At 33.0% G+C, this 9,798-nt stretch overlaps 3 long non-coding RNA genes across 3 annotated transcripts; all 3 read left to right on the forward strand.

Moving 5' to 3' along the window:
* Positions 1-1,500, forward strand: LOC117692517 (uncharacterized). Its single transcript, XR_004603845.2, has 2 exons — positions 1-515; positions 963-1,500. It is a non-coding gene; the product is annotated as an uncharacterized lncRNA (long non-coding RNA).
* Positions 1,501-1,555: 55 nt separating this feature from the next.
* On the forward strand, positions 1,556-3,957 carry LOC117692518 (uncharacterized). The gene is made up of 2 exons (XR_004603846.2): positions 1,556-3,001; positions 3,407-3,957. It is a non-coding gene; the product is annotated as an uncharacterized lncRNA (long non-coding RNA).
* Positions 3,958-6,754: 2,797 nt separating this feature from the next.
* On the forward strand, positions 6,755-9,140 carry LOC117692519 (uncharacterized). Its single transcript, XR_004603847.2, has 2 exons — positions 6,755-6,975; positions 8,464-9,140. It is a non-coding gene; the product is annotated as an uncharacterized lncRNA (long non-coding RNA).
* The last annotated feature ends 658 nt before the right edge of the window (positions 9,141-9,798 follow it).

Genomic DNA, 9,798 nt, shown 5'->3' on the forward strand with positions numbered 1-9,798 from the left:
AACAGCTCCACTTAATTTCAATTATTTCAACCCAAGTTATTACACATGTAACATGTTTGCTAAAGATTAATTATAATATTTTTTCAATATATTTTCCTTCAGACCCTCTTTTTGGTGTCTATATGAAAGTCTTAATGATCCTCTACGTAATACTTTTTTGAAACAGCTGTGGCATAAGGATAAGATCATAAACTGTGCTGTCGATATACTAGTATCTGCTCTAAATTTAAACTACAACCAGGAAACCCCTATAAACAGAGACGTCGTCAATATTTGCACTGGTACATATATGTAGACGATATCGCACTTGTTGTCATTTGTAAGCCGACAGACAGAGGAACAACAATGTGACTGTTAAACAGAAAACTAACCACAAATAGAAATAATTATTCAGACCAATACATCCAAAATGGCTAAATCATTGCCTCCAGTATCAACTGACAAATCTGCCATGGACACTTTCTATGTTCCCGGAAAAATACGGGTCCCTCACTATGGAAAACAAGTTTCTGTCCGTAAGTAAAATAATGTCATAACATCATATCATACCAAAATTTAATCAAGGTCTGAAAGTTATGGTATAGTAAATAAAAAAGCTGCATGTACTAAATTCAGATATAAGTAAGGTCTTTTCCCAAGAAAAATGGCGTTATTTTTACAATATTCATATTTTCTTTTAAAATAAGGCGGATAGGTAAATTGCTTGTCCAAATTCAAAATGCAAAATGTGAAAATTACAAATTCATTTCCGAGAAATATGTAAAACGTGTATATACAGCATATGGAAGTGTTTCTGTAATACGATAGGTTTAATATACCCATTAGTACATGTATATATCAATAAAAATTGTTTTTGCGATAAAACTTAACCATTATTAGTATAATATTTTATGCGCTGAAACATGTGTCTTTGACACATAAAGTGTACACTGTGTTAAACATTAAAACTGTTTCATTAATAGATCCTGAGGTAAATGTTGATGAAGACAGTGACCAAGAAGACAGTGAGCAAATCCAAGTGTTCAGTGAGAAGGACAGTTGATTCGAGCGACCTCTTACGGGACTCATCTCTTAGGAAAGACAAACGCCGATTCATAATTCAAGGGCATCCGAAGAACAGATTCTAACAAGTCTAAATTCCTCATAACTTCCGTCACTGCTCATAAGTTGCTATGCACATGCAAACTGCAGAGTTTCGGCTATGGATTGATGAAAGATTAAAGGGACTTCCTTATTTATCGCCATTTGAGTGAACAGCTTTAAAAAGTGTCCGTACTGCATAAGACATTTAAAAGTGTGAAAGGACTAAAATGCGTTTAGAAAAGCAAGCATGAAGACCAGTAAAATGAACGCTGTTTAAAGACAAGAACGTCAAGTTGACATTGCATGTGTACGTTACGTATTAGCGTTCATTTGTAAACTGATTGTTACGTGAACAGTCACACACTTCCATTACATGCATTTGTATTTGTTTCAATAACATTAAAGTAATGAAATCATGATTAGCATTTTTTTTTCAATTTGTGCCTTTATATTACCTGGTAAGTATCATTCCTACAACGAAAAATGCAGGTTTATTTGTTGTGACATTACACAATAATCAGGATTACAAGAAAGTTTATACAAATTACTTAAGAACAAATATGATTAGAAACAGTGAAGTCAGGTATACACAGGTGATAATGAAAAAATTGAAAACAAAAATGAATAGAAAACAAATAACTCACAGTTCAGCTAATTTTAACGATATCAGCGATCAAACCACTACAGGGCATTGGACAATGTTCATCGCAAGAAATACGTCAGATAGTAAAAGGTTTTTAAAACAATTTTTTTCAAAATCTTTTTGTTTTGTTATCTTCAATGCTATTTGAGCAGTTTCACGAATTACACAAAATATTTTTTAATTACTTTTATAATGCCTGTTTTTGAAAATTTTTAAACAAATTACATCGATTGTACAGTGGCAAAAAAGACAACTAGGTTCATCGAAACATAAAATCAAATACGTGTAAGAAGCCGTATTGATATTGTTTCATTGGGAAGAGATACAAACGATAGCTAACATGCTAAGTGTCGTAATGTTTGTTATCACATGTTGTTAGTGTCAACAAAATAATGACGTAGGCTTTGCTATTTTCTTTAGTCACTTACTCTCTACTAGAAATCAACATTTGTCTAATCTTAAGTTTTACCAACGTACTTAGAACATACGTCACTCGAGACAAGCGTTCCTTTCCATTCCATGGTTCCGTTATAATGGTCCATCTATTGTTTTGTGGGTTTTTTTGCTCTTACTTTTTAAGAAACAAAATCCGATAAGTTGAAGTAATGCGTGCAATTGCTGGTCATCCTGATTTATAACTTATTAATAAAATTCATGCAATGGTAAATAACAGTATGAGGACACAAAATATTTATCATCATTTGTGAACCTCGGAGATGGTACAAAATATGATTTTATCGATTTTTTTTGTTCGATTCTTCATATTCACACATTTAAATCAGGAAGTACAGTAATAAGGAAGAGTATGGTAAAAATCATGTTCAAGAATAATTATCATATTCTTTTTTTCATTGTCTTTTCTTCAAATTCTTTATTATGACAATAACTATCAAAACAAAATTATTAATGAACATGTGCGTAATAATACTTAGAAAAACAGTTGTGATCATTAGAATTGAATTCTAAACTGAATATAAGTTCTGTCGATATATGCTATAAATTGAAACTACAATTGGGAAACCCCTAAAAGCATGCACATATATTTATTATCAATGAATATTTTACACTAAGTCTTGCCATTTTGCCAACCTTGTCAGAGATACAACATCGAGACGTTGAACAGAAAACCAACTACAAATGAAATAATCAAATGGACCAATACATCCGAAATGGCTAAATCATTGCCTCCTGTGTCTGCTGACAAATCTGCTATGGACACTTTCCATGTTCCCGGGAAAATAAGGGTCCCTCACTATGGAAAACAAGTTTCTGTCTGTAAGTATAAAAATGTCCTTTGTATCGTATCGAACCAATATTAAATCAAGGTCTGAATGTCATGGTATAGTATATAAAAGCTGTATGTACTAAATTCATATATAGTAAGCCCCCCCCCCCCCCCAAAAAAAATATCGTTGTTTAAACAGTATATTTTCTTTTGAAATAAGGCGGATAGATAATTTGCTAGTAGCAATTCAAATTCAATCTAAATTCATGATGCAAAAATACCAAAGCATTCCGAGAAACACGTAAAATATCTATTCACTGCACATTAACTTGTTTGTTACACCCTATAGTACTTGTATATATAATATATACATGTATTATTTTATGCGTTGAAACAAGCGTCCTTGCCACACTGCATTTGTACTGGATTTAACTTCAAAACTGTTTCATTAACAGATCATGAGGTAAATGTTGATGAAGACAGTGACCAAGAAGACAGTGAGCAAATCCAAATGTTCAGTGAAAATGACAATTGATTCGAGCGGACTCTTACTGACTCTTCTCCTAGGAAAGCCAAACGCCTATTCAAAATTTAAGGACATCCGAAGAACAAAAAACAAGTCAACCTTACGATGCCAAATAAAAATGTTATAATTTCTGCTTATGCACAGAGGTTGCCATGCAAGTGAAAACAGGTTTTCACCCATGAAACTGGCGACTAGACTCATCGCTATATGAGTGAGAAGTGAATGAAAAATACGCTTAAAATGAAGTTACTATTTATAAGACAATAAAAAGTATGAAAGGACTATTAGCGCTAGAAAGAGCAAACATGAAGACCAGAAAAATGAACGCCGTTCAAAGACGAGCACTTCAAGATGACATTGCATGTGTACGTTGCGTTTTAGCATAAATTTGGGAACTGATTGTTACATGAACTGTCATGAACTTCCATTAAATGCATTTGTATTTGTTTCAATAACATTAAAGTAATGAAATCATGCTTAGCATTTTTTTCAGTTTGTGCTTTTTCATCAGACAACATTAACAGCATTTCATACAACGAAAAATTCAGGTTAATTGTTTATAGTTTATTTCTTGTGACAACACATACACAATTCATGTAATGAGAACATGGACGTTTACGCAAATTACTCTGTAGAACAAATATGGTTAGGAAAGGTGAATTAGTGTACATGGGTGATAAAGGGAAAAAAAACGAAAAATGAATGAATAAATAAAAGTAACAATACTTTTTTTAATTCTTACATGTGTCCTTTACAAACACTTAGATTGTTGAGAATAAAGATTTGTACAAATTTACTTTTAAACAATCTAAATTTTAAAGGACATTTATTAAAAAAGAATATTAATTTTCAAATTTGTAAATTTTCAAAGATGTAATATCTGAAATTACATAATAACTCAATAGCCACAGTTAAGCGTATGCCAAAGGTATTTATTTCACAATCAAATCACAACATGGCATGGGCAATGGACATCGGCAATGCAGAAGGTCTGAAGAAATACATAAGATAGTAAAGGGTCTTTGAAACAAAAACGGAAGCTTTGTGTTTTGGTATCTTCAATGCTATTTGAGATGATTCTGTGTAACAACATTTTTTTCTAAATAAATGAACATATAGTATATGAACAAATACTGCTGAAGGTTACAATATCAGGTTCATCGAAACACAAAACTATATAATTGTAGGAAGCCAAAGTGATATTGTTTCATAGAACAGAAATAGAAAAAACTCCACTAAAATGTTGAGTGTCGTAATATATAAATAGTGCCTGTTTGGGAGGGAAACAGTTGAAATTGACACCCCGAGGAAACCATTGTCAACCGACGCGAAGCGGAGGTTGACAATGGTTTTTTAGGGGTGTCAATTTCAACTGTTATCCTCCCAAACAGGCACTATTTATTTTATTATACTGAATGTCTTAATTTTAGAGAATTTTTATATTGCTTTTATATAGAAATGACGTGAATTCTACGGCGAACCGTACGCGCACAATTTACGCGCATGTAACAATTCGTTGTGTTACCCGTTGCTAAGGGTAATAAAACGGATTATCAACTGCGTCTAAACCAGTCAGATTTCAGTATTTAACATGAAAGTATAATAATGTTTGTTATCACATCATGAGAACCATTTTATTTAACATTTACGTGAACTTTGTGTTAATTGTGTTAACAGCAATATGACACAGACATTTCTATTTTCTTTAGTCACTGCCATTCATGATCAATCATTCTCCACTGGAAATCAACACCATTTGTCGAACTTTGAATATAAGTTTTGTCTACGTATAAATATAGACCATACGTCACTCGGGATAAGCGTTCCTTTAATTATTAAATTAGATGTTGGATCCGCTCACTTACTCGCTATGCAAACGTGTGTGAGCGAGCAGATCTAACATCTTATTTTAATGAGATTGTTTTTAAGTCAATTATCTCGTTAAAATGCTCAATCTATGTTTGCTTTTTTGGCTACTTATTTAAGACAAAACAAAATCTGATCACACACACACACACACACACACACACACACATATATATATATATATATATATATATATATATATATATATATATATATATATATATATATACATATATATATATATATATATATATATATATATATATATATATATATATAAATCAGGTATACTGGTATACACGAACAGTCAAACCAGGAACATATTTTGATTTTGTCATCGCTTATTTTTAAACAACTGTCGTTATTTAGAACACAGACATGTCCAAATGGGATATTGTTTATGAATATAAAATATTTAACGTAGAAAGTATTGAAAAAGGAATAATTATTTCTAAATATTTTTATTCAGCATTACCCTTAGAAGAACAGGAGAGTCATTCGAACTCCCATTGTTCGGAACAACAACGAAGCATATTTAGGCAAGAATAGAAATCTTTGCAAATACTATTTTTAATTCTGGAAACCAAAATATTATTACTAAATGCATATATGGATCTTTGCCAACAATCAATAGGTAATCATATCAAGGCCGCGTTCTAGGGGCCACACCCCTGCTAAATATAGATTCGATTAGTAATGCTGATGTAATAATCGGGTCACTTTTTACTAGGCCCTTTAAAGTAAATTATGACTATATCCATATGCATAACATACAGATCATATCAATAGTTAAACGCCAGATTAAAAGCCTTGAACGTTTTGAGAAGTACATGTAAGGAAATCGGCCCGTTATATATTAGCAAAAAAATGCCCCCGATTATTTATTTTTCGGAAGTTTTGTTAAGATTTGATTACTGCACTTACAAGGTTGATTATTTGTTCGACTGTTTCAACTGTCTGTAACACAAAGCAAATCGTATATTTTACAAATTATGCGTATTTTGATCACCCGATTACCGTGAATTTGAAATCTGCCAAATGGTATCGAAGTGTTTCAGACTACTAGACGCATAGCGCACTCGGACCATTGACCCTCACAAAGTTTGACTATCGCTATTTTGCCTGGAGTATATATTTTTGGAAATACTTGTTATATACACCTACAAAAGGCGTGAGCTAAATCCCTCCCCAATACGTTGAAATCAACTCCCTCATACTTTTTGTCGACTCCGCCGCGTTATGGGTTGTATACGATGAAAATGGTCTACTAATAATACCTAGAAACAGTTGTGTTCATCAGCATTAGATCATAATAAAGGTGCCGTCGATATATCTAAATTGAAACTACAACCAATCGGGAAACCCCATATACAAGCGATCAATATTTTATTTCCACTGGTTTATATATATATGTAAACGATAACGCATTATTGTCATTATAAAACCGATCAACTAAGAAAACGACATCGAGACTGTTTAACAGAGAACTACAAAAAGAAATAATAATTCGGACTAAAACATCCGAAATGGCTAGAGCGTTGCCTCCTGTATCAGCTGACAAATCTGCTATGGACACTTTCCATGCACCAGGAAAAATAAGGGTCCGTCACTATGGAAAACAAGTTTCTGTCTGTAAGTAAAAACAATACCTGTGGTGTTAAAACATTATACACATGTATCGTATAAATATTTATATTATTCATAGTATGTAGTAGACCTGGACTGAATTGTAACTATTGTAAAAAAAAAAAAATAAATAATGACTTTGTTTCAACAGTATTTATATATTCTTTTGATAAAAGTTTAATGACACGTAACAGCATTCCAACTAAATAGTTTACCCAAAAGTACATGACTGTACGTGTATATTTTAACAATATAATGCTTTCTTTGGTGATTCATGCGGGATATGAGGTTGACGACATTAAAGAAAAAAAATAACCCGCGTTAGCGGATAATGTAATTTTTCCTGCATTGAACGCTACTTTCATAACCCGCATCTTTTAACAGACTAATAAATTTGTCGTAAAAAGAAAGGAAAATTAACCAAATTATAATTAATGTACAGCAGCGCAATGGATAAAAGAAACAGCCAAATCGGCTCCTTAGTATGAGAATTTGAGTCTGATATCAGCATGATTATTTCGTGCAGTTCGTGGATTTTCTTAGATTGCTAAAGGTTTCAACCAATCGATAAAAGGGGCGTGTAAACTTCAGTCCTGTCAGTTTCTACAGAGCTATGAATGTACAATCAATAGAGGGAATCATACTAGGTAGATGTGAATATATATTTTTATTATACTTTCATGTTAAACACTGAAATTTGATTGGTTTAGACGCAGTTGGTAATCCGTTCTATTACCCTCAGCGTTAGCAACACACTTGGCAACGGGTAACACAACGAATTGTTACATGCGCATAAATTATGCGCGTACGGTTCGCCGTAGAATTCACTTCATTGCTATATATTTACATTTTCCAGTGTCTTTGCCTGTGATAACACTACGTATCGATTTTGTACTATATAACCCATAATACAAATGACGCCAAATTGAGGCGCCAGCGGGGTTTGCTTATTTATATTTAAAAATATTTAATCGTACGATGGCTTAAAATTACATAAATATAAGTAATAAGGAATCATTCTTTGAATATTATGAGGTGATAATTTCGGTCGGGGCGTGATCAAATCTATCATAAAGCCCTTCGGGCTTTATTGGATTTGATCACGCCCCGACCAAAATTATCACCTCATAATACTCAAAGAATGATTCCTTATTCCTTATATAAAAGCAATGAAATTTTCTTTAAAAATAAGACATTCAGTATAATAAAATGAATAGTGCTTGTTTGAGAGGGTAACTGTTGAAATTGACACCCCTCGAAAACCATTGTCATCCTCCGCTTTGCATCGGTTGACAATGGTTTTCTCGGGGTGTCAATTTCGACAGTTTTCCTCTTAAACAGGCACTATTTTTATAATAATGACACTTGTCTCCGAATAAAGTTTACCCCAAAGTATACATGTAAAAAAAACTTAGTAAACGCAGAATCAAGTGTATATGACACATGTACAAATCATGTGCAGTGCTCCAAACATCAATACTGTTTCATTAACAGGTCCTGAGGTAAATATTGACGAAGACATTGACCAAGAAGACAGTGAGCAAATCCAGGAGTTCAGTAAGAGTGACCTTTGATTCGAGCAACATCCTCTGGACTGATCTTCTGGAAAAGGCAAACGCCGATTCGAAATTCAAGGACATCCAAAGAATGGAACCAAGCCCAAGGTTACCTTGCGATGTCAAATATCCGCTTATGCATGCACAGAAGTTGCTATGCAAGACATCCATTGACTAGTACAAACAAGATTTCGCCTATGGATTGATTGGAAGCTTGTGGATACTTCCTTATATATTTATCGCCGCCATTTGGGTGAGCAGTGAATGTAGGGACGAAAGTACGCTTAAAAGTGACCTTACTGCTCGAGACAATAAAAAGTATAAAGGAAATGAAAATGTGCTCAAAAAAGCAAGCTTGAACACCAGTAAAATGACCGCTGTTCAAAGACGAGAACGTCAAGTTGACCTTACATGTATGTACGTGTATACGTTGCGTATTAGCGTACATGTACATTTGTAAAACTGATTCTTACGTGAACTATCATTCGCTACCATTACATGCACTTGTATTTGTTTTAATAACAATAAATAGAGTAAGGAAATCGTCACTAGTATTGTACATGTAAATTGTTTCATATATGCTTTTATATTAAACAGCATTCATTCAATGAGAAACGCATTTTTCTTTCTTCCCCGTATAAATAGCCCTGACATGGCATGTACACAATAAGTAAAACAAGAAGGTTTTATACGCAAATTTCTTTGTAGAACAAATATGGTTGGGAAAGGTATATCATGTGGGCATGGGTGATAGAGAAAAATAAAAAAAAGTTACAAAACTTTTTTATTTTAAAACACAGAAATTAAGATTGTTAGAAATCATTTGAGCAAATTTTGATTCTCAACAATGTACATTTGTCATTAAAAAAAATGAGCACATGCACTGAGGAATAGTTTTACAGAGAGGATAGTCGATATTGGGGGGGGGGGGATGAAATGTTCTGAGATATCAGTCAGCTCTGGCATTGTAAAAGCGTGTACAGATAACTCCGCCTATTAAAAAGGAGTTGACCAATCATAAAGTTTTCTCACCGGCGGCGTATATTGTTTATGCTTAACATAGCTGACGGAATTGATGATGACGTTATCGGAAAAATCAACCGAAGCGGTTTTGATGATATGAGGGCTGCGTTTTAAAAAAGAACTTACGACTTATGACCAAATAAATGAATTTCAATTAATTACGAACTAATCAATGTTTTAGTCTAGTGACTGTAGAATTTGATTATGGAAGTCAAAATAGTTATAAATAAATGGTTTTATATAAATTTTG

Source organism: Magallana gigas, chromosome 3, assembly GCF_963853765.1.
Source record: "Magallana gigas chromosome 3, xbMagGiga1.1, whole genome shotgun sequence".
In the NCBI taxonomy this organism is placed as follows: domain Eukaryota; kingdom Metazoa; phylum Mollusca; class Bivalvia; order Ostreida; family Ostreidae; genus Magallana; species Magallana gigas.